This window comes from Pinus tabuliformis, chromosome 3_1 (assembly GCF_031772625.1).
Source record: "Pinus tabuliformis cultivar Carrire ecotype Pingquan chromosome 3_1, CPIR1, whole genome shotgun sequence".
Taxonomy (NCBI): domain Eukaryota; kingdom Viridiplantae; phylum Streptophyta; class Pinopsida; order Pinales; family Pinaceae; genus Pinus; species Pinus tabuliformis.
The window spans coordinates 812,797,533-812,822,391 of NC_142301.1; positions in this window are offsets into that span (position 1 = coordinate 812,797,533).

Genomic DNA, 24,859 nt, shown 5'->3' on the forward strand with positions numbered 1-24,859 from the left:
CATTGAAGTGGCAGGCTGTTCTGTGACCATTCCTTGCTCTGTCTCCATTGGCTCTTTTCCTTTAGTTGTACCTGTTGCTGATGTAGATGCTCCTTGGGTAGCTTGTGAAGCTGTAGCTGTAGATGTGCCCTCTTCAACTTGGTATGGAAGCTTGAAAGTTACCTAGTCATCAATATCCAAGTCAAGAGTTTTTTCAAGATCTTTAGCAGTTTGCTCCAAAATTTCCTCTTGAGTGAATTCTTCAACTAAAGTGCCTTGTGCCCATGCATCTTGATTAGCATATTTTTCAATGTGTGGGGTTTTGCAGTGATCATAGGGTGTCAATCTATATTTGACTCTTCTGGCACTAATAAAGCCAAGTGGGTCATAAGGGACCCACCAGAAACTCCTTTTCAACTTAAGTTGATCCTTGAGTATCAGGTCAGCATCTTGCCAACCTTCTTTCTTATTCATGATAAAGGGGCCTAGGTGGTCTTTAAATTTCAGTTGAGCCTTCTTCTTGGTGCTGTGAAAATGAGTCAGATCTGAATTGATAAGCTGCCTGTAGTATTCCAAGGCAAACAGCCTCATTGGTACATATCTTGGGAGCCTATAAGGGCAAAGCTCACAGCCATAGATTCTGATGACAGTGTGATCCTGGTATAGGTACCAATCACCTAATTTGTAGCTCTTAGATAGCTACAGTATTTTTTGCATCTCATAAGTTATTCTGGGAGGAGGAGCTTTCATTAAGAGGCAGGAGACTGGATAAACAAACTGGTCAATGAACTCACAATAAGAGTAAGGAGAATGCTGGACTTGATGGAATACTGATGACCAAAAGACAACAGATCTTCTTTGTCCCTTTGAATCCAATTTCTTGATGGAACATTGGAAGCTTTTAGACTGAAAATACATGAACAAATGATAGATGTACGAGGAATATTTAAAAACTCCCTGCCTATCTAGCTTTATGAGCTGGTCATGAATTTTGTTTGCTATGAACTTGGCATAATTATACTTGATAGCAGGAGGCTGTCCTTGGCTGAATGAAGACAACAGAACCAGCACTGTCTCATCCACATGTTCACTTGTTTTGAAGCCTAACACATAGGATATCATGTCTACAAGTAGCTTTCCTACCTCATTGAAATGGACATAAAGGAATGGAGGTGGTTCCTTAGGTTGGCAATCTGCCCTCATAAATGTCTTAGCAATTCTTTCAATCTTGGGGCCAGGGAGCCAGGAGGCCTCATCCAACAATTGCTTCATGGAGAAGGGCAATAGTAGCTCAGTCTGTTTGAAATTTAACATCTGGTTGATGGAGTCAGGAGTGATGTAAAAAAGTATGCTCCCAGATGGAGACTTAACATCCCTCTGACTTGGCTCATTGTTTACGGCACACAGGTGAATAATCTCAGGAAAAATATTGACAGAGGGGAGGAAATAATGTGGAAAATTGGACTCCCATATGCCATACATGTCAGAGTTGTTTATAAAGTTGTTTCTTAGTTGGCAGTAGGTATGCAGATGATTCCCGTTCCCAACTAGGTCTTGAATAAGATAATTTGTGTCAGCCAGGGCCATTGACTCAAGCTCTTTGCTTGGTGGATTCATGGCAGTGATGTTCAGATCTGATGGAGTGGCCATTATGGAACTTTTCACTATTTGAGCTTGGAAGGAAGATCAATGCAATAGCTGGCTAACAAACTTGTTTGTAAGGAGTAGCAGAGGAACCTAGGACTGAACTCAAATGTAACAATAGCTTGACTGCTTGGCACTTATGCTATGAGAGAGACAAACTTTGCAAAGTTTCTGGGCCAACTTCCCTTCTCTTAGTGAACTCTCTAGAATTAAAGACTGTGAGAAAAATGCAGAGGGGGAAGGAGTTACTTATGACTTCAATGGACTGATTTATATAGTGGAATGAGGTGAAATTGGGCAATGCTGAGTTGTTACAAGGTTTTGTCTGGAGGCCAAGCTTTAAATGGAGTTTTTTGATGGTGAAATTGTAAACGGGTGCGGGTTTACAAGGTTGCTTTTGAAATAATGGCTTACCAGTGGGTTTTAGTAAAGTCTTAGGTGTAGCAGAGTTTCCAATTGAGGAATTTTGCAGGTTTGCTGCATGTACAGCGGAAAAACATGGAAGAACAGGAGCGAAGAGGGGAGAAATTGGCAAATACCTAGTTAAAACGGCGCTGAGGGTGGACGAGCTGGTGCAATAGCAAGCTATGGAGCCGAATTGCAGGCTGCAATGGCTTGGTTGGTTGAATCTAACCTTTGGGAGTGAAAACGGTAAAAACAGCGAACCAGAGCTTTACAAATTGACCAATGAAAATGACCCAAAACGGTCGCTTGCGCGCTTTTTATACAAAAAATGACATTTTGGCGCTTTTGGCGCTTTTTTGGGATGATGTTAGCATGAAGTCATCTACAGGTCCCGGGTACGGATGGGTGACGTGGCAGCTGGTGGGGCGGTGACGTGGCAATGACATGGTGGCAGGGGGCGGGCACAAAGCAGTGAGGTGGCGACAACCATGGCATAGCAGCGGAGGTGTGGAGGTGATGTCACACAGGGGAGGCAGTAACCAGTCTGCATCGCACCGCTTTTGTGCAGAAGCGGTTTCGGAGGAAGGGGCTCCGCGACAGCCGGGAGGGCGACGTGTGGCAGGAGTACGATGGGAAAACCGCCCATCTCCCGGAGGTTAACCCTCGGCATATCGGGGCACAAAAAGACCCGCCCACCGTAGATCTCGGGTGGGACAGATCTAACGGCCGACGAGATGGTTAACACGATGGAGGTTAGGGACGGGACCCACCCGTATTATTTAAACAAAAATGCGCCACAGGGGGGTCATAAAATTTGGAAACGTGGGTTTTGCAAGTTAGGTTTAAGCGGGGGAAATGATAATTTAATGTTTAATAAAACATTTAAACATTAACTTTGGGAAAATGACTGCGGAGGGGTAGAAATATGAGGTTTTGATGGGTGAGGGATTAGGTATAGGTTATTAGCCTAACGAGAGGTTAGATTAATTCCAAGGTTAGGACGCGGAAGGGTTAATGGTAGTCCCAGATGGACTATTATCTCCCTAAACTGTATATACATAATAGTAGAGTTAGGAGTTAATATGCGTTTATGAGGGGAAAGTAGAGCTGAAGGCTATGTTTCAAAAGTAAAACTTAGACATAGGGGTAAATGAGAGTGGGGGACTGATTTTACACAAGAAATGTGGCTTCTTTTCTTTGAGGAAAGCCAAAATTTTGACTTAATGTTTCACAAAAAATGAAATGAAATCAGGACTTGTTGGGCAGATCCCAAGGTCCTTTAGGGGAATGTTAGTAAGATACTTTTAGGGGGAGTGAAGGGAAGTTAGACATGCTTCTAGAATTCTGCCATCAAAACACTGCTTTTGTACCTCTGCCACTGATGAGATGAGCTTTCTTTGTCAAGGCCAAAACTGAAGATGATCTTGCTTCTGCAAGCCCAGGCTACCTAACTAGCTTAATACACCTAGCATTTTTTGTTACTTCAGGAAGGGTGCACTTAGACTTGCAAACCCCGATTGATTTTTTCTTTTTAACTACCCTCCTATCTACATGTATACTTATTTCGTCCAGGGGCTCGGATTAAGCTATTGAGCACCCTTGTTTTCTCTACCTATCTACTGATCTGCCAAGCTTAAGCTATTTGGACAGATATTGATTCTCTATCTTCTAAAACAAGCAATTGAAACCGAGGGAGGCCAAGATTAAGCTATTTGGCCTTCCCTTAACTGAAAAAATCTTTCAAAAATGGAACTTTTGCAGCATGAAAAAGATGAACATTTTTGGCACTTCCACTGTCAATCATGAAATATGAAACCTATTGCAATAGGAGGCTAAAAGTGGCTCCACATGGGGATGGATTTTCCTTGTGAAAAGTCAAGAACAGCAGGTCAGACTGCCTTAATCTTCAATTATTTGCTGTATTCTGAAAACTTTCCCTTTGCTGACTACTTTATTTATGAACACGACAGCATACTTGAGGAGCTTAGGGCCTTCTCTTCGGGCTTCAACTGCAGCAAGCTACTATCCAAACAAAAACCAAAATCCTACCTACTTACTCCAATCAGCACCTATTCGCTGGTTAGGTAAAATGAAACAGCCAGTGCAACCACTTAAGCAATTGTAGAAAGAGACGAACTGCTTGACTGACAGTTGGTGAAATCAGAAACATTATTCGGTCATGTGCCCCCATAATCAAAATTGTGACATATAAAGGCCACTACTGAACTACTTGGTCCTCATAGAGAAAATATGTTAAAGATTTTGAGTTGAGAAGATCCTCCATGTAATCTGCTACATGATCCACAGAAACATTATGTGGGATAGTTTCTTTTGGACCTTCTTGGTCTGATGGAACAGCTGTATCCTCAGTAACAAACCCTACAACCAATACTTGAGCCTTTGTCTTGAAAGCAAGATTATCCTCAATCTGTAAGTCAGAAGGTAGTACAATTTCCTCATGACTCGGAGAAGGAAGATTTTGGAAGAATTCTTTAGGATCACGAAAATCAAATGACTGAATTTGAGAATGCACAAGTTGAATTTCATTTTCATGTTCTTTCACAACTAAATCCAGAAAACACATTTTGATTTGAGGCTGTTCTATCGCTTTGACCTTTAACAACACCAAACTAGCAAAATCTTCATCAAGTTCATATTCGGATAACAGCTTCCTGAATTCATCTAAAGCTTGATCTATTGCAAGATCTTCCACACACCCGGTCATCCTATCTCACTGTTAACACTTTGAAATGGGATTACTTGGCTGTAGTGGTGTTCTGAAACTTGAAGCTTTGGATCTTTGAACAAAAATATTCTGACATTCCCTTTTCAGGTTCGTTCCTCCAGTGGAGTCTTGTTTGAAAATAAAGTGGAGTCACCAGGTGGATGATTCAACTTTGGAGTGCTTGATCTCTGTCCACCATTAAAGATCAAAACTAAACATGTGAAATGGTTCTGAAAAGAAAAGATGACTTTCTCCAGAAAATGAGAAAGAAACTTTTGAAGGTCTGGTTCTTTCCCAGTGGAGCTTTCCGACTTGATTTGTGAAATTATCTGAGGATGTTCCCCAGTGGAGTCGCCATTATGTTAACACTCAGGTCATCCTTAAGCTCCTTAAAGTATACGGCCGAGGTAACCACAAACCAATCTTTGGATTGCAGGTTCTAGCCTACCTGCAATCAGAGAGGGCTCTCTCTTTCTGATTTAGCTTTGTTGATGATGATTTTAGGCTAGTTATTGAGTTCAATGGGTTTTGTTTAATTTTTGGTGGGAAGGATGATGCTTTCAAGTAGAGAGGCAAAGCATAGTGTGGTAACTTTCAAACCATTGGGCATGGAGTCATGGAGTAAGACTGCTGGTGCGTTTTCTTGGTCACAAGAGGAATGAGGAGCAAGGTAGCTGCTCATGAAACAATACTCAAGCTGAATGGAGATGGATTGAAGGCTAAGGAATGAGAGGCAACAAAGAATCTCTCAATTAGGTTAGCAGAGGGAAGATGAATGAGCTCTATCTAGGAGCAGCTAAGAATTCCTAGATAACAGTCATTCATATGTGAAATAGATCAAACATGAGCCATAAAAGAATTCATATTTATGCCTAAATCAAGAGGAAAACATTAAGAAGCCACAGAAACTGAGCATAGAGTGCAACTAAGCAAATTCTAAACCAATCCTTTGTTCTGTGACTTGAGCATATATGAAATTGAAATAACAGAGGTAAGGAACACTTATTGATTCATATAGCAGCACAAGAATTCCACCATTCACTCTTCGGAACCATTAACAACACATCAAACAGTCCATTCTCCAAGCTTGTAAGCAGTCTTTGATTATAGAAAATATCAGATATACAGTGCGAGTCTCTCTTGGAGTACATTAACCAACAAACCGCAAATATGCTCTACGAGGGGATATTTATACAAAAAGAAGACACAAAAATATCTATCGAATGAGTTATTAACTCATAACTTCTTTACCAACTCGTAAGGAGCGGTTGATGAGAAAGTAAATGCTGAAATAAAGACAAATGTAACAGCTGTTCTTTTCTGCCAGTGAATGTTGACTTTTGAGTCCATTCGAGTCGGCTGGGGCTGTGCTCTCAAAATCCGCGCTTTCTGGGTTTGTTATCCCAGCGCATTGCTTTGTCATTACTTTAACCTGCTCTGTGTGTTCCTTAACTGCTCTGTCCGGTGCTTTCATGCCTCCTTTTGCTGACTCATAGCTGACCGAGATTTGAAATAAAATAAAAGGGGCAAAAACTGAAATTACCTGGGCAAAATGGCCAGCATTGTCTGCCACCAATCCTCGGGAGGTAACTGATGCTTTTGTATCTTGACAAGTGTCTCCTCAGCCTCTGTGTACTTGTAATAGTTGGGTGGCATCTCAAACAGATGGTTTACTTCATGTTCCATGTAAAATAAATTTTCCAGCTTGTCATAGAGAGTCTGTCCTGTAGGAGGTCCTGCCTGAGTCGGAGAACTTGATGAAGTAGTAAGCTTATTTGTGACATAATTATTGAGCCTAGTTGCATATTGGTCACGTGTCAATAACCTTCCAGCGCTGGTCAATAGGGTGGGCAATCCTTTAGTCTGTAGTGCAGCAAGCTTTATTTCAAAATTGTCTACATCCCTTTGTATTTCCCGACATCTTGCTTCTAGAGTTTTCACAAAGCCTCTCAATATGAGCACCCTCTTTGCTGTCAATATGGCATCTGTTCTATTCATGATATGCAGTGCTACCAGCTCTTCCTTAGTCTAATGATTTAAAAAGTTGATCATTTTGTTGGCCTGCTCAGGCATGTTTCCCAATGCTGCTTTGGCTCTCTGAGTTTCAAACTGAGCTAGGCCAATTAGTTCCACCTGTTCATACATGGCCTGAATTGACCTCCATTGGTCAGTGATTGATTGATTAATCTTGGCCCACAGAATCTTCTTTATTTCAGCCAAGGTTTTGTCCAAAGACAGCTCTTTCTCCAAGGCCTTTATTTTGTCCTTCAGGGCCTTAATTTCCCTTGTCTACTCAACCACTGTCATTTTGGACTTATCATATTTTCCTTCTAGATTGGCCAAATTTTCTTTGGCATATTTTATCTCTGTTGCCTGAAGCTCTAGCTCTTTGACAACTTTTTTCAATTCGTCCATGCTCATGCTTGATTCAGGCACTGTTATTGTTGCTGCTGTGGCTTTTGGGATCACTGGTGGGATTGCTGCTGGCTGTATAGGAGGAACAGGGACATTAGTCTGAACTGTTGGAGGTGGCTGGGAGGATGACTCCCCCTGCTTACTCTGGGCTGCTCTTTCTAATTCTTCCTCCATCTGAATTACTTTTTAATTCATTTTCATCAGCAAATCCAATGTATCCTCAGTTTCTTTCTCTTGCACTAACTCTGTAGTTTGAGGATGTTCAGTAGAAAGCAACCTCAATCTCTTTTTCAATGCAGCAATATCATCATCCTTCTTTTTTATAAGTGCCCTCACACCTTTAGGATCCTTAGGATCATGCCCTAGGTCCACAATAATGTCCTCCAATGTTTTAATTCTATTGGTTTTGGCTGTGGAGGACATTATTTCGAAATCTAACTGAGCGTTAGTGTTCCTCAAAGATTCCTTCAATTCATGGGCCAATGTGGCCTTGTTTGCCAGTGTGGCATAGACCATTTCCCCTGTCTACTTGTGTAACTCTATTTGATCCATGGGGTGGATGTCTTTAGCTAGGACTTCCAACTTTGTCTTGACATAATCTGCAGCTGTCTGAGGCTGCTGAACTTTGGCCTTAAAGTGGCTGAGAATCATCCTTTCTTCCTTGATATCGTATGCTGCCATCAATCTTTCCTGCTTGGCATGTGTTGCCTTTAGGAATTGGTCATACAATTGCACTCTTAGTAGCTCATTTTGAGCCTTAATTTCTTTAAAGCTGGCTTTGATGCTAGTTGATCTCTTGCTTTGTTGTGTGGAGGAAGAGACCTCCATGGCATGCTATTTGTCTTACTCTTGCTGAAAAGAGCTTGTAGGTGTATGCTGGCTTGCTTCCCTTCTCGGGCTTTCTATGACTTCTTCACTGACTTCCTCCTCAAATGGAGGATCAACTCTTTGCCTTTTAGCTTCAGGCTGCTGTGTAGAGCCACTAGCTGGTGTAAATTCTTCCCTATCTCGCTTCTTTCTTCTTTGTTCATTAACAGGAGTTTGCAAAGGTGGCACTTGTAGCACCTCTGTTTGTTGAGGAGGGGCCTACCCTTGAGTTTGTTCCATTGAAGTGGCAGGCTGTTCTGTGACCATTCCTTGCTCTGTCTCCATTGGCTCTTTTCCTTTAGCTGTACCTGTTGCTGATGTAGATGCTCCTTGGGCAGCTTGTGAAGCTGCAGCTGTAGATGTGCCCTCTTCAACTTGGTATGGCAGCTTGAAAGTTACCTGGTCAGCAAAATCCAAGTCAAGAGTTTTTTCAAGATCTTTAGCAGTTTGCTCCAAAATTTCCTCCTAAGTGAATTCTTCAACTAAAGTGCCTTGTGCCCATGCATCTCGATTAGCATATTTTTCAATTTGTGGGGTTTTGCAGTGATCATAGGGTGTCAATCTATATTTGACTCTTCTGGCACTAATAAAGCCAAGTGGGTCATAAGGGACCCACCAGAAACTCCTTTTCAACTTAAGTTGATCCCTGAGTATTAGGTCAGCATCTTGCCAACCTTCTTTCCTGTTCATGATAAAGGGGCCTAGGTGGTCTTTAAATTTCAGTTCAGCCTTCTTCTTGGTGCTGTGAAAATGAGTTAGATCTGAATTGATAAGCTGCCTGTAGTACTCCAAGGCAAACAGCCTCATTGGTACATATCTTGGGAGCCTGTAAGGGCAAAGCTCACAACCATAGATTCTGATGACAGTGTGATCCTGTATAGGTACCAATCACCTAATTTGTAGCTCTTAGATAGCTGCAATATTTTCTGCATCTCATAAGTTATTCTGGGAGGAGGAGCTTTCATTAAGAGGCAGGAGACTAGATAAACAAACTAGTCAATGAACTCACAGTAAGAGTAAGGAGTGGTTGAAGGGAAAATACCCCTAGGGTCCTTTGGGCTAAGACTCTACCAGACTGAAAATTGCTTATACAAAGAAACACACACACACAACCATCTTTTTTACTTTTAAGCAAATTCTAATGTTTAGGGTACATACCTAAGGTCCTACGTTCGAGAAGACCGTTAGGGTGCAAACCCTTCTTGGAGTTCCCTTCTTCTTTCTTTGACCTGCAAGACAAACAAATCAAAGAATACAACAGTACATGTATAGAAGTTTATATATAAATCATCTTTATGCTATAAAGTTAGTTATAAAAAATCTTTAAGTAACCACTTTCATAAGAATTCAACACAAGAATCTCATAAGCATAAAGAAAGATTATTCGGGAACAAAGACGTGTTTCTTTATATATAAAGGCAAATAAAGTACATATATCGGAAAGATATCACCTGAACACCTTCAGCAGGCTCCAAGCAAGCTTCCTCCCGGATTCGTTCCAGCCTCCAGCCTCCAACAAGAGCTCCTTCCAAGTCTTACTCAATGATGATGTCAAGGATGAATGATCACCAATACACATGGAAACAAGGGTTTCCTATGCAAAATGGGGGAAGTGCAGAATGCACCAAGGACTTCAGACCTGGTCTAAGGGAAAAATCTCAGCATAATAATCTTGCTCTCCTTTCTCTCCTTGGCCTTCCCTTTGATGTCTTTTTATACCCTCTCCAAAGTAGTTTTTTAGTTAGGAGTTGGTTGGGAACAGTTGGGCCACGGGCACTAACAGGTGATCCAGCAGGTAAACCCGCGATCACCGCCCGAAAAAGAGGAAATTTTTTTTTTTTTAAAGTGTTTTAATAGATACACGCGGGTTGGGTATGACAGACCCGCGTGTACACGCGTTTAACACAGGGCAAAGTCGCGTATAGGGAATAAAACACTGTTTTTTAAATTTTTGGACCAGGTCTGGAAGGAGGGGTTGCCCTAGGCCATAAGTGCAGCATCACAAACCATAAGAGTGAGATTTGGAGCTATAACAGATGCCCCCTAATGTATGAGGTCAGAAGGGGAACATGATGGCCGAAATACATTAAGTACAAGGAAAGGAACTCTGCCGAAAAACCGAGGAGGACTTCACCAGAATTCAGCCTGCCAAGCCACCGAAAGGAGATCAGAAAGAAACACTGTCTGAGGCGGGCATACCCATGCTCAGGAAAAGTAAAGCATGTTCGCATATCAAGTACAAGCGGATCCACTAAGTATACAAGTATAAATGACTGTAAAATACATAATGGATCATCTGATCATAATGAGTAAGTACATGTCTAAATATCACATATAAAACTGTCAATGATGCTGAAAGATGCAACGGATCACTGAAATCAAAGACTGATCCCATAAGGTACCAACTGAACATGATGGAATAGGATGGTACTACACTGCAAACTCAGGTGCCAGCATATAGAATGTCGCCATGACTGACTGCAACATATAAGGTGGAGTGGTATCAACTAGCAGCAACAGGAGCAACTGTCAAGTGAACCAATGAATGCTGATACAACCTGAGGTCTTCACCGACCGCCGTGGTACATTTCTACACCATGGGAATAAATGATCTGAAGTCGACCATGTGAGAAATCGTTTGATTACCGGTCATTGATGTATACCGTTAACAAACGCGAGACTACTCACCGATAATGATAATGAGCGTCAAGGTACCCAGTACAATCTAACAAGTGTGAATAGATGAGCTGAAGTCGAACACCTGTAAGAATCTATCAATCAGGAGACAATGATGGTTTCCCACTGTCGATAGCGAGGAATCTGCCACTAATGACTGCAAACCCCAAGGTACTGCCAAATGGACTCTAGATCTTTGCCCCAGAGCAATGAGTCGGAGTCGATAGGGAAAGATCCGCTAGAAGGAAGGCATTAAGGCATCCTCCATCAATCTAGCGCGAGTGTAACCCGTAGGCCAATAATGTGGAAGGAATCGGACGAAAAAGATGTAGTAACCCAACCGAAGTACGTTTCCGGCGTACACAAGATGTGGCTAGCGCACGGCAGAAACCCTCTGAACCAACCAATAATGAAAGCTGACACAGAGGCGAGGTATCCACCAATAGGGTCAAATGGAAACCAAGGTACTGCACGAATCCCAATGTGTGATAATGTATGCTGATGTCGAACACAAGGGAAACCACTCAGTCAAAGACCCATGATACTGATCGATGCTGAGCACAAGGTGACCTATCAATAATGAAAATAGGGCCAGGGTGCGGTCTCTAGGTCTGCCCTCAGAGCAATGTGTCGTCGTCGATAAGGACAAGACCCGCCAGCAAGAAGTTAATGGGGACCTTCTCAAACCGGCACGAGTGAAGGACCAATATAACTGATGTGATGATAGACATGACACTGACAACCAGGGATGGCCGACTGAAAAATGAGTCAAGAGACACCGCAGAAAGGCCGACTCAGGCTAACTTCCCTTGAACAAAAGCACGACTCAATGTGACTATGTGGCAGCATATAATGAATCTGTATAAGTTCGTTATGCAGAAGGCACGAACGAACCCTCCATATGATTGGAAGAGATAACCAATCGGGGGAGAACTGACTCGATAACAAGGTTATGGCTTACCTAAGTCAAACTAAATCCCACCCAAGCGGAGGAGACTTTGTTTTGAGTGCTTTGTTCAAGGGCGACACGACTGACTCTAGCTGCCAACAATAAATGGAAATAATGTCCCTGTTCCCGCTCTTTTTGGAATATTTAATTTTTTTGTCTTTTTCTGATAAGCCGGAAAAAGAATAAAAGAATGCTATGGTACAGTGGAAAGAACGAGTGTCGGTGAAACAGATGCTCTAGTTCCTAGGAAAGGAACGTTCCTATGCTCAATGCAAAGAGGTGAAAAAACTGGTCATTGACACTCAGAGGTATGTTCCCTCCACGGATCTGGGTATGTCAAGCTGCAGAGGTCAAGGGGATGCAAGGTTGATTTTTGCAGACGTCATGGTCAAAAGTGGGCTTAAACACGAGTCCAAGTGAAGCCGGCTCTAGGCCAAAAGGTGCAAATGGTCAACATGCAATGCAGAAGTACAACTCGACACACATAGGAGCCTCTAGGGTATAAGGCCAGAACGAAGCGCAGAAGCAAAGAGGAATGAGTCTTCAACGCATAAGTCATGGCGGGACTACAGAGGACTCCCGAGCCTATGGATGAAAAATCAGCATGAGTGCCAAGTGACAACAAGGTACTAACTAGGGCACCCATGATAAGGTAGGCTCTACCACACAAGTCATGACACTTCTAAGCAATGAGAAGGTTCCGCACCATAACTTGGTGGGGTCGATCCTAAGGCCAGATGGGAAAGGAAACTGATAAGTGGACAATGCAGGCGGAAGAACCTAACCTATATGCCAGTTTCGAGAACCAATACCTGTCAGAACGGACCAACCATAAACTTCCAAAGGAGAAATCTTCCAAGTTCTGTAAACATAAATAGGAACACTAGACACGAAGTTAATACATCCCACATATAAACTCCATATAAAATCTTTGTGTTATAAGATACAAAACTTGAAAATGCGTACCTCATATATACAATATGGTACAGGGAACCACACAGCCTTGCGGCTTACGTATAATAGTTCTGCTGAACAAACCCCTTGCAGGGCTCAGGCCAAGGGCTCCTTTGGTAGTCATAACTCATGGCTTCAAAGAATTCCTCCTGTGAAGGCAAAACAAGATCTGAGAAATCATGAGAACTACAAGGATCAAAAGAGGGAATTAAAGGGTCCCATGTCCCTATAGGAAGAATCTCTCGGTCAACTGCCGGGACCAAGTCCCAAGAAGGAGAATAATAAGTCAAAGGATCCTTCTTAGAAGCAATTGAACATTGAGGACTCAATGCCACATAATTGACCCGTAGCGGGGTAGAGTCTACTTGAACACTTGGAACAAACCAAGGGGCATTCTGCAGTAAAGTCGAATTAGGGTGGTGATTATCAGATGCAAGCTGATCAATAGTGACAATATTCCCGTTATGAGGAAAGCACATTACTCGAAAGAGTGAAGACACCACAGCATTCATAGCATAGATATAATCACGCCCAAGTAGCATATTAAAGTCTAAAGGGCTATCAACCACCATCATATCGATTAAGACAGTCTTCCCACCTAAAGTGATAGGCACTCGAGGAAGAACACCCATAGATTCACCAGGTCTTCTATCATAGGCTAACAACTGACTCTGAGCTGTCAACAACTTTGGGGAACCCAAAGCTTTCCAAGTCAAAGAGGATATAATACTTGTAGAGGATCCTTCATCCACCATACATCGATAGACATTTGTGGAATTAACTCTGACCTTTATTTGGAAAGGTGCAGCGGAAGGAAGACGAGGCTCAACAAGACTATCCCAATCAAAGGAAACACTCTTAGCACTTGGAGGGGGAACATTCGAAGAAACCGGAATGCCCCCTATACCAGAAGACTCTGTACTAGAGATCAAACAGACTCTTTTGTTAGGCACTTCACCCCCCAAAAGAGGAGTGTAATCGGCCAGCGATTGCACTGGCTGCACCACATTATCAACCAATGGTTGATGGGATTGATGAGAAACCATATCAGGTCTAGGAGCAGAAGTACTTTCAGACTCGGACCATATCCTTTGAACCTCTGGAATACCAGGGCATAAATGAGTAAGATGGTCTCCCTTGCATATCTTACAAGGGAACTTAGGTTTAAAACTTCTACGTCCAGGTTTCTTATCAACCTCCATTCCACCAACATAACTAGCAGTGGTTTGCGGAGAGTCCTGAACATGACTTGCAGAGGTCGGTGACTCATTGCTAGTATGACTCGCAGTGACTAGACTCGTGCCCCCAGCATGACTCGCAGCGGCTGAAGACTCATCTCCAACATGACTCGCAGAGGTTGAAGATGAAGTGCTAGTATGACTTGCAGTGACTAGACTTGTGCCCCCAGCATGACTAGCAGTGGCTGAAGGCTCATCTCCAACATGGCTTGCAGAGGTTGAAGACTCATCTCCAACATGACTCGCAGAGGTTGAAGATGAAGTGCTAAAATTATTCTTCTTCTTTGACTTCCTTTTTCTCCTCTTTTTAGATTTCTTGTTACAAGAAGGAGAAGAAGAAGGAATCCCAGATTTCTCTTTGAAAGAAGATGAACAATTAGCACCCATATGATGCCCCTGAAATAAAGCATTTAACGGAGAAGCTTCAAGAGCATTTGGAATATTCGGAGTGGACCACAGCCAAACGGGTAGTCCAACATTCAACCCAGGAATATTCAAAGTGGCCATCAAGGGAGTACCAACGTTTCCAAAGAAAGGAAAAGCACAAGGATCCCCTTTTGGGAGGGCACCTTGGTTGGTTTCCACAGGAATATTGGCCATATCTAACTGATCCAAAGACCCTTCCCTTGCGGGAATATAGAAATAACCCTTCAAAGAATATGGATAAGCAATCAAAACCTTTGCCCTTGAGGAGGCAACTCCACAACTTCTGAAAGAACGACCAAAAGCCTTTCAAGATCGGTAGAGTGGCAAGCCAGTCACTCAAAACACAAAGTCCAAATGTGACTAGACAAAAATACCTAAAGCCAACTATATACAAGGAGCAAAGAGCACTCACTATAAAGTCCCTAAAGAAACAGCCAGTCAAACAACTTCCAAGTATTTCCGCTCCGGGTGGTGAAGACCGGACACCAAAATACAAGAAAGTAGAGTCAGGGGCCTTCCGAAGATAGTCTGGGATAATGACGGCCCAGTCCTATCAGCGAAGGTATCAGAGGAAGTTACGCTGACCTCCTAACAACAGCCTGTGCCGGTGCAAGCCTCCAAGCTTCGCAAGGGTGCCCTCCAGAAGTACTGTCGAGAGTGATACAACGTCGACCTCAGGTGCCACGGGATTCCCCTCCGCAGCCACCTATGCAGATCCCTAGGAGAGGCAAATATGGGTACCAACTCGTCGCAGAAGCCAGGCGGAACAGTCGTGAGGTAAGTTCGGACAAGTAGGAGAGGGGGTATCTCTCTTCCCTGTCTTCACAGACCCTCGTGCTTAACTCCCAGATCCGGAGCTTTCCTGGTCTTCCTAACGCTATTGGATTTACTCTCTTTAATCAGACTCTTATGTTTGACGTTTTGTGTGGCCTTGGAGAGTTAACTCTCCACTCGCCTAATCCAAGGCCCTAAAATCCTAAACTTGTTGGTGTAATAACTAAAACAAAAAGTTCTAGTGGATTTTAATTAAGCGCTTGATTTTATTAGGCTGTTCTTTAAGTCAAAGGTAATGGAGGTGAAACTTGTGGTGTTTTAGGACGCAAAAAGAAACTATCCTAACTACATGCACATGCACTTTTTCGTTTCGATGAAGAGCAATTTCTATGAGGTTCAGATGGCACTTGTAATATAAACAAAAATTTTTCCTTTTTCTTTTCAGACTCCACACTCACAAAAACTAACAAAACTAAATATGCCTAAAAAGAGATGCAAATCTTTCCCTAATGCAAGAACTAAATGTGGATGCACGATTCAAAGACTACTCTAAAAACAAAGAAGGAAAGTTGCTGCTTTACCAAATTTTGTCTTGCCACTAAAATGCTTAGATAGAAGATGATGTGTTACCAATCATTTCCAATCATTTCGTCCAAACAATAAAAACAAGTTTTAAGATAAAAACAAAGCACTTTCACTTCGCAAAAAAAAAAAAAAAAAAAAGGAAATCAGATGAGAAGCAAGTTTAAGAAAGCGAAACTCAAAAACTTTCAAAAGATTTTCTTTCAATCAAACCAAAAAGTCTTTTTCAAAGGAAAAACTCTCAAAAATACTGTCACCAATGATTGATAAACAAGCAACCAAACACTTTTGTGAATTGACACCAATGAAATGATGAGAACTCAACAAAAATAAAATGTGTTCGAAATCGCTTTTGACAATCAAAAGCAGCAATGAAAGTCCAAGAAATCAAAAGACAAGTTTCAAGAAACTGGTAACAAACAAATTTCCCGAAACAAAGGAGTAAATGGTCATAAAAACGATCTCGTTAAGCAAACATAAATGTCATGAAAACAAAATGGACACAAAGATTTGAAGACAATCTTCCCACTCTGCCGAAACAGAGCAATCAAGATTCTTAAACAGAAACCTTGTGTGTCAAAAATCAATGACGCTTGCAATCAACGAAAAACAAGACTAGCACTCCTTATAACTAGAGAGAGTTCGAAACAAGATGCCCCTTGTTAAACAGAGAACTGTCACTGGGAATTGACTGCTTTAAACTGACCCAAACCACCAGACAGACATTCAGCCAAAAGAAAAATTATAAATCTTGAAAATTATGGAATATACGCGCCTGCAATTACTTGCAGAATGCGTGTACATGCGACTGTAACTAAGGAAACCTGCGTATACGCGGGTTTACTTAGTGCAACTTGCGTATATACGCTTCTGTAATCCAGAAAAAGTGCGTATATGAAGTGTTTCAAGAAAAATAAAAAACACAAACTGAAAAACTGGAAAAGCTTGGAGTTCAAGAAAATATCAGACAATCAGAACCAACAAACAGAGGGACTGAGCCTTGATTGGCTTGAGGACTACCCAAACTAGGAACAACAAGAGTGTTGTCCCCAGTGGAGTCGCCAATTCTGGTTGAAGGGAAAATACCCCTAGGGTCCTTTGGGCTAAGACTCTACCAGACTGAAAATTGCTTATACAAAGAAACACACACACATAGCCATCTTTTTTACTTTTAAGCAAATTCTAATGTTTAGGGTACATACCTAAGGTCCTACGTTCGAGAAGACCGTTAGGGTGCAAACCCTTCTTGGAGTTCCCTTCTTCTTTCTTTGACCTGCAAGACAAACAAATCAAAGAATACAACAGTACATGTATAGAAGTTTATATATAAATCATCTTTATGCTATAAAGTTAGTTATAAAAAATCTTTAAGTAACCACTTTCATAAGAATTCAACACAAGAATCTCATAAGCATAAAGAAAGATTATTCGGGAACAAAGACGTGTTTCTTTATATATAAAGGCAAATAAAGTACATATATCGGAAAGATATCACCTGAACACCTTCAGCAGGCTCCAAGCAAGCTTCCTCCCGGATTCGTTCCAGCCTCCAGCCTCCAACAAGAGCTCCTTCCAAGTCTTACTCAATGATGATGTCAAGGATGAATGATCACCAATACACATGGAAACAAGGGTTTCCTATGCAAAATGGGGGAAGTGCAGAATGCACCAAGGACTTCAGACCTGGTCTAAGGGAAAAATCTCAGCATAATAATCTTGCTCTCCTTTCTCTCCTTGGCCTTCCCTTTGATGTCTTTTTATACCCTCTCCAAAGTAGTTTTTTAGTTAGGAGTTGGTTGGGAACAGTTGGGCCACGGGCACTAACAGGTGATCCAGCAGGTAAACCCGCGATCACCGCCCGAAAAAGAGGAAATTATATTTTTTTTAAAGTGTTTTAATAGATACACGCGGGTTGGGTATGACAGACCCGCGTGTACACGCGTTTAACACAGGGCAAAGTCGCGTATAGGGAATCAAACACTGTTTTTTAAATTTTTGGACCAGGTCTGGAAGGAGGGGTTGCCCTAGGCCATAAGTGCAGCATCACAAACCATAAGAGTGAGATTTGGAGCTATAACAAGGAGAATGCTGGACTTGATGGAATACTGATGACCAAAAGACAACAGATCTTCTTTCTCCCTTTGAATCCAATTTCTTGATGGGACATTGGAAGCTTTCAGACTGAAAATACATGAACAAATGATAGATGTATGAGGAATATTTAAAAGCTCCCTGCCTATCTAGCTTTATGAGTTGATCATGAATTTTGTTTGCTATGAACTTGGCATAATTATAGTTGATAGCAGGAGGTTGTCCTTGGCTGAATGAAGACAACAGAACCAACACTGTCTCGTCCACATGTTCACTTCTTTTGAAGCCTAACACATAGGATATCATGTCTACAAGTAGCTTGCCTACCTCATTGAAATGGACATAAAGGAATGGAGGTGGTTCCTTAGGTTGGCAATCTGCCCTCATAAATGTCTTAGCAATTCTTTCAATCTTGGGGCCAGGGAGCCAGGAGGCCTCATCCAGCAAGTGCTTCATGGAGAAGGGAAATAGCAACTTAGTCTGTTTGAAATTTAACATCTGGTTGATGGAGTCAGGAGTGATGTAAAAAAGTATGCTCCCAGATGGAGACTTAATAGCCCTCTGACTTGGCTCATAGTTTGCAGCACACAGGTGAATAATCTCAGGAAAAATATTGACAGAGGGGAGGAAATAATGTGGCAAATTGGACTCCCATATGCCATACATGTCAGAGTTGTTTATAAAGTTGTTTCTTAGCTGGCAGTAGGTATGCAAATGATTCTTGTTCCCAACTAGGTCTTGAATAAGATAATCTGTGTCAGCCAAGGCCATTGACTCAAGCTCTTTGCTTGGTGGATTCATGGGAGTGATGTTCAGATCTGATGGAGTGGCCATTATGGAACTTTTCACTGTTTGAGCTTGGAAGGAAGATCAATGCAATAGCTGGCTAACAAACTTGTTTGTAAGGAGTAGCAGAGGAACCTAGGACTGAACTCAAATGTAACAATAGCTTGACTGCTTGGCACTTATGCTATGAGAGAGACAAACTTTGCAAAGTTTCTGGGCCAACTTCCCTTCTCTTAGTGAACTCTCTGGAATTAAAGACTGTGAGAAAAATGTAGAGGGGGAAGGAGTTACTTATGACTTCAATGGACTAATTTATATAGTGGAATGAGGTGAAATTGGGCAATGCTGAGCTGTTACAAGGTTTTGTCTGGAGGCCAAGCTTTAAATGGAGTTTTTTGATGGTGAAATTGTAAACGGGCACGGGTTTACAAGGTTGCTTTTGAAATAAGGGCTTACCAATGGGTTTTAGTAAAGTCTTAGGTGTAGCAGAGTTTCCAATTGAGGAATTTTGCAGGTTTGTTGCATGTATAGCGGAAAAACATGGAAGAACAGTAGCGAAGAGGGGAGAAATTGGCAAATACCTGGTTAAAATGGCGCCAAGGGTGGACGAGCTGGTGCAATGGCAAGCTATGGAGCCGAATTGCAGGCAGCAATGGCTTGGTTGGTTGAATCCAAGCTTCGGGAGTGAAAATGGTAAAAATAGCGAACCAGAGCTTTACAAATTGACCAACGAAAATGACCCAAAATGGTCGCTTGCACGCTTTTTATACAAAAAATGACATTTTAGCGCTTTTTTGGGATGACGTCAGCATGATGTCATCGACGGGTCTTGGGTACGGATGGGTGATGTGGCAGCTGACGGGACGGTGACGTGGCAATGACATGGTGGCAGGGGGCGAGCACAAAGCGGTGAGGTGGCGGCAACCGTGGCACAGCAGCGGAGGCGTGGAGGTGATGTCACACAGGGGAGGCGGTAACTGGTTTGCATCGCACCGCTTTTGTGCAGAAGCGGTTTCGGAGGAAGGGGCTCCGCCACAGTCGGGAGGGCGACGCGTGGCGGGAGTACGATGGGAAAACCGCCCATCTCCCAGACATTAACCCTCGGCATATCGGGGCACAAAAAGACCCGCCCACCATAGATCTCGGGTGGGCCAAATCTAACGGCTGACGGGATGGTTAACACGGTGGAGGTTAGGGACAGGACCCGCCCAGATTATTTAAATAAAAATGCGCCACGGGGGGTCATAAACTTTGGAAATGTGGGTTTTATGAGTTAGGTTTAAGTGGGGGAAATGATAATTTAATGTTTAATAAAACATTTAAACATTAACTTTGGGAAAATGACTGCGGAGGGGTAGAAATATGAGGTTTTGATGGGTGAGGGATTAGGTATAGGTTATTAGCCTAACGAGAGGTTAGATTAATTCCAAGGTTAGGATGCGGAAGGGTTAATGGTAGTCCCAGATGGACTATTATCTCCCTAAACTGTATATACATAGTAGTAGAGTTAGGAGTTAATATGAGTTTATGAGGGGAAAGTAGAGTAGAAGGCTAAGTTTCAAAAGTAAAACTTAGACATAGGGGTAAATGAGAGTGGGGGACTGATTTTACACAAGAAATGTGGCTTCTTTTCTTTGAGGAAAGCCAACATTTTGACTTAATGTTTCACAAAAAATGAAATGAAATCAGGACTTGTTGGGCAGATCCCAAGGTCCTTTAGGGGAATGTTAGTAAGAGACTTTTAGGGGGAGTGAAGGGAAGTTAGACATGCTTCCAGAATTCTGCCATCAAAACACTGCTTTGGTACCTCTGCCACGGATGAGATGAGCTTTCTTTGTCAAGGCCAAAACTGAAGATGATCTTGCTTCTGCAACCCAAGGCTACCTACCCAGCTTAATACACCTAGCATTTTTTGTTACTTCAGGAAGGGTGCACTTAGACTTGCAAACCCCGATTTCTTTTTTCTTTTTAACTGCCCTCCTATCTACATGTATACTTATTTCGTCTAGGGGCTCGGATTAAGCTGTTGAGCGCCCTTGTTTTCTCTACCTATCTACTGATCTGCCAAGCTTAATTTGTTTGGACAGATATTGATTCTCTATCTTCTAAAACAAGCAATTGAAACCTAGGGAGGCCAAGATTAAGCTGTTTGGCCTTCCCTTAACTGAAAAAATCTTTCAAAAATGGAACTTTTGCAGCATGAAAAAGATGAACATTTTTGGCACTTCCACTGTCAATCATGAAATATGAAACCTATTGCAATAGGAGGCTAACAGGTAGTAATTTCTTTCCCACCTACATGGTCTCCCACAACTCCACTATGACACTCCCATAGAATGTCATCATTGTCATGACTAAGAAAACACTTTTGAAAGATTCTATAAGGGCCCAATATATATTATTGTCCTACAATCAACTGATAATCGATTTCTCTCACTACAAGATACCTCTTTTGGGTGGCGATATATTTTTCAAGGCACATTCCAGTAGTTAAGAAAAGTGAACTATCCTTGAGATAGTCTAGAATAAAATCAACATTGAATGAGTTTTCATTAGGAAGTTGATCTTCAATTGAACCCCCATACTCTCTTGAATCTGAATGGTAAATATGGTCCAACCCTACATTGGCTCATCTAGGCTTCATAGAGCCTCAAAGAAAACTCATAAAATAGTAGCAATCAATGACAAATCATCCCTTCTAACACAAGCTTGTTAACTAAGTACTTTGGAGTTGAATGATTCATAAATAATTTAAAGTTCCAGCCCAACAAATAATGATGGAACTTATGAATGGAGTATACCATTTATAATCCTTCATGCTTAGTCGTAGTGTAATTTTTTTCTGTAGTAGAATTTGTTTTACTAGAAAAGTATATAGGATGGTCCAAATTTTGTTTTTTAGCTTGTGCAAGGATAACACTATGAGTAGTGCTAGAAGCATAAATGTGTAAATGGAACTCTTTATTCCAGTCAAGATAGACTATAATTGGAGAACTTTCTAACTTTTCCTTCAATGTCTTAGATGTTGAATTACACTCAGAGGTCCATATAAAGGGTTCATAATTTTTCAGGAGCTTCTCTAATGGAGTGGTAATAGAAGCATAGTTGTGGATGAACCTACGATAATAACTTGTGTGCCCCAGAGTGGATATAATTTATTTAAGAATTGTTGGAGGAGTCATATTGAGGATGAAAATAACTTTGGATGGGTCTACTAAAACACCTGCCTTACAAACAATGTGCCCCAATAAAGTTCCAAAAGGTACAACAAAATTACACTTTTTCAATTTAAGAGAGATCTATAATTTTCAGCATGGATCAAACATCACCCTTAACATACTTGAGTTTCTTCTTCAACAAACTGTAAATAGTCCAATCATCCAAATAAACTTCCAAAAACTTCTGTATGTAATCATGGAAGGCTACAATAACAATTCTAGAAAAAATTGCAGGTACATTTTTAAGGTTGAATGACATCACTTGACATGCAAATGAACCCCATTATATGGTAAAATAATTGTTATTCTTATCCTCTTCCATGATCTGCACCTGATGATATCTTAAGAGCCCTTCTGTCTTGCAACATTATCTAGAACCTCATCATTGAAAGGAGTAGGAAATTGATCACGAACATAGGCATTATTTAGGTTGCGATAATCAACAAAAAATCTAATTTCTTCTGAATATTTCCTATCTTGGATGATTATGGGGCTTATCTAATAAGTTTCATCCATAGGGAAGATAAGTCTTTCAGCAATCATCTTGTCAATATCCCTTTTGAATTTTTATTTTACCCTAGGATATCAATCGATATGGATGGTGCTTTATTGATCATGCATCAAGATTAAGAATGATCTTCATTTCCATGAGATCCCTATTAATGCCCTTCAGCTCCAAAACTGATGCAATAAATAGAACCTCATACTCCATAAGCAGGTCAAATATATCTTTGGTGGTCTCTTCATTCCAATACTCTCCTATAGTTTCCAACTTAGGATTTTCATTAGACCCAACATTAAACCTATGCAACTTCAAGGGTTGTAAATGTGGGGCATCCGAAGGATCATCCTTAATGCTTCACTCCCCTTCCAATTCCTTAAAGGAGATATGTATCAACCCTTCTACCTCCTCATCATCAGGCTACTTGATAATTTTTCCACAAGAAACAATCATATATAATCATGAATCAGACACCATGTTGCAACCTGAATTATCAAAGAATTTTATAAGAGTTTTCCTAGTAAGAAATATAACTCATTTTACAACTCTCAAAGCCCCTGCAATCTAAGTGTTTTCATCTGTAAAACTAAAATTAAAATAGAATTGAGAAATCAACTCATCCCAACTAGAATTATATCTCTTCATCTCTTATTTTAAATACTAATCCTTAGGAATATGTCCCAGAGTATGAATAAGGTGATGTACCCATAACTCTGTTGATATCTTATTACTCTTCCATTCTATAGTACAAGTCTGAACATGTTTCTGAGGTCTACTATGTCCTTGATATAAAGAAACAACACAAACTCCATTTTTTGGTCCAACAATTTTTCAGAAAAAAGTAGACTTGGCCATTTCCCATAATGAAAGATGGTCACGGTGAGAATCGCACCATCAAGTAGGAGTAGCTTGAAGTGAAACATCCAACAAGGGCTATTTTTTATCATCCACAACAATACATTCAATGTCTCATTCAAAAACATCTATAAGAATAATATTATCAATGATAACATAGTGTTTTACCTCTGTGCCAATCCATCAAGTAGATCAGATAGTTGTGCATATCCTTGAATATAACTCATGGTCTCCCTACTTCCATTCTTCTAGTGCAACCTCTAAACAAACTTCAGTGTTTTAAACACTTCATTAGCTAAGAAACCCATTGGTTATAGGATTTATATAATCATCTCTCTTTCCCAGAGTCATCTGGCATAGATCATCGAGGACATTGGAATATTTTGCATTGTTGACAAGATATGTATATATAGGACCCTAATACGGATCCAAAGGTTGAATGACTTTGACCCCATCTATTTTAGAAGTCAAAGTTTCTCTCTCTAAATCAATGATGGCATAGTTCTCAAAATCCCAATCAACTCCTAATAAAGTTGCATAGGGATCTTTATCCCCGATAATATAAATGACTTCAAAATCAGCATAGGCCTTCACACCAAAAACATCTACTTCCACATCTTCTAAGTGGCCAATAGGAAAGATATAATATTGGTTAGGCATTCAGAACTATATTGGAGAGAACACTAGTTTAGGCATTCCCAATGCTTCCCAAGTATTATTAGGTATAATATTAATATAAGATCCAAAATCCAACATAGTATATTTGATCTAATACCCATCAATATGAGCATCAATGTGGAACTCTCTCCCTATTCTCCTTTTGTTGGCCCTGACTCTTCTATTGTGTCGCTTTGGTAAATTTGTTGAAACAGGGTGCTCTAATAACTCCTCATATCTCACAAATCCCTTTAGTTTCTTTCGCAACTATTGAGAAAGTTGTTCATCTCTTAGAATATTAATAAATGGATAGAACCACACAGTAACATGTTGGACAAATTCTACAGACAATCGAGGACTAGCTGAGGGTATTATTTTAAGAACTGAAGTATGGTCTTTTCCTGATCCCATAACCTTAGGGTTATGAGAAGAAGAGCCTGTCTCCTTAAATATATCTACAATGTCCTTATAATACCTCCTTTGTTGAACATGACCGCATTTAGCTTGTGAAGGCTCTGCCTTTGTTATGAATGGTTGTTCATGAGAAGGATCCTTGATAACAGGAGTCCTAGTGCCTCCTCAAGTAACAATGTTGATATTCAACTATGGCACTGATTCAAGGCTCCGTGTCTCAAAACTAATTAGATTATATCCTCTTTGGCAAGTGGGATATTCCCATTACGTAATAAATTCTGGACAATCTTTAGTTGCATGAGTATTGACGTAGTAATGAGAATACCAAGGCCTTTTCAGCAGGGGATAGTCTGTGGTAGCATGTCCCTCTTGGTCATAGTTATAACATCAAACTGGTCCTCTTCCTCCAGTCCTTCCTCCACTATATCCTTCACATTTTATTCTATGATAGGACTCATTTACTTGAATGACAGTGCAATCTAGTCGATTAGCACTACAAGCAAAAGACCCTCTAGTGGACATTTTTACAGAAGCCTCTATAAAAATAGTCTGAAAATATGTTTGTAGCAGAGGTCACTAGCAAAGTTGGGCGGGTGGATGTTTTTTAATGGTGCGTCTATAATACACTAACAAACCAGTGTGTTAATATACTTATATGCACCAATGCTTAATAGCATATGGTGCACTGTGGAAAGGTGATTT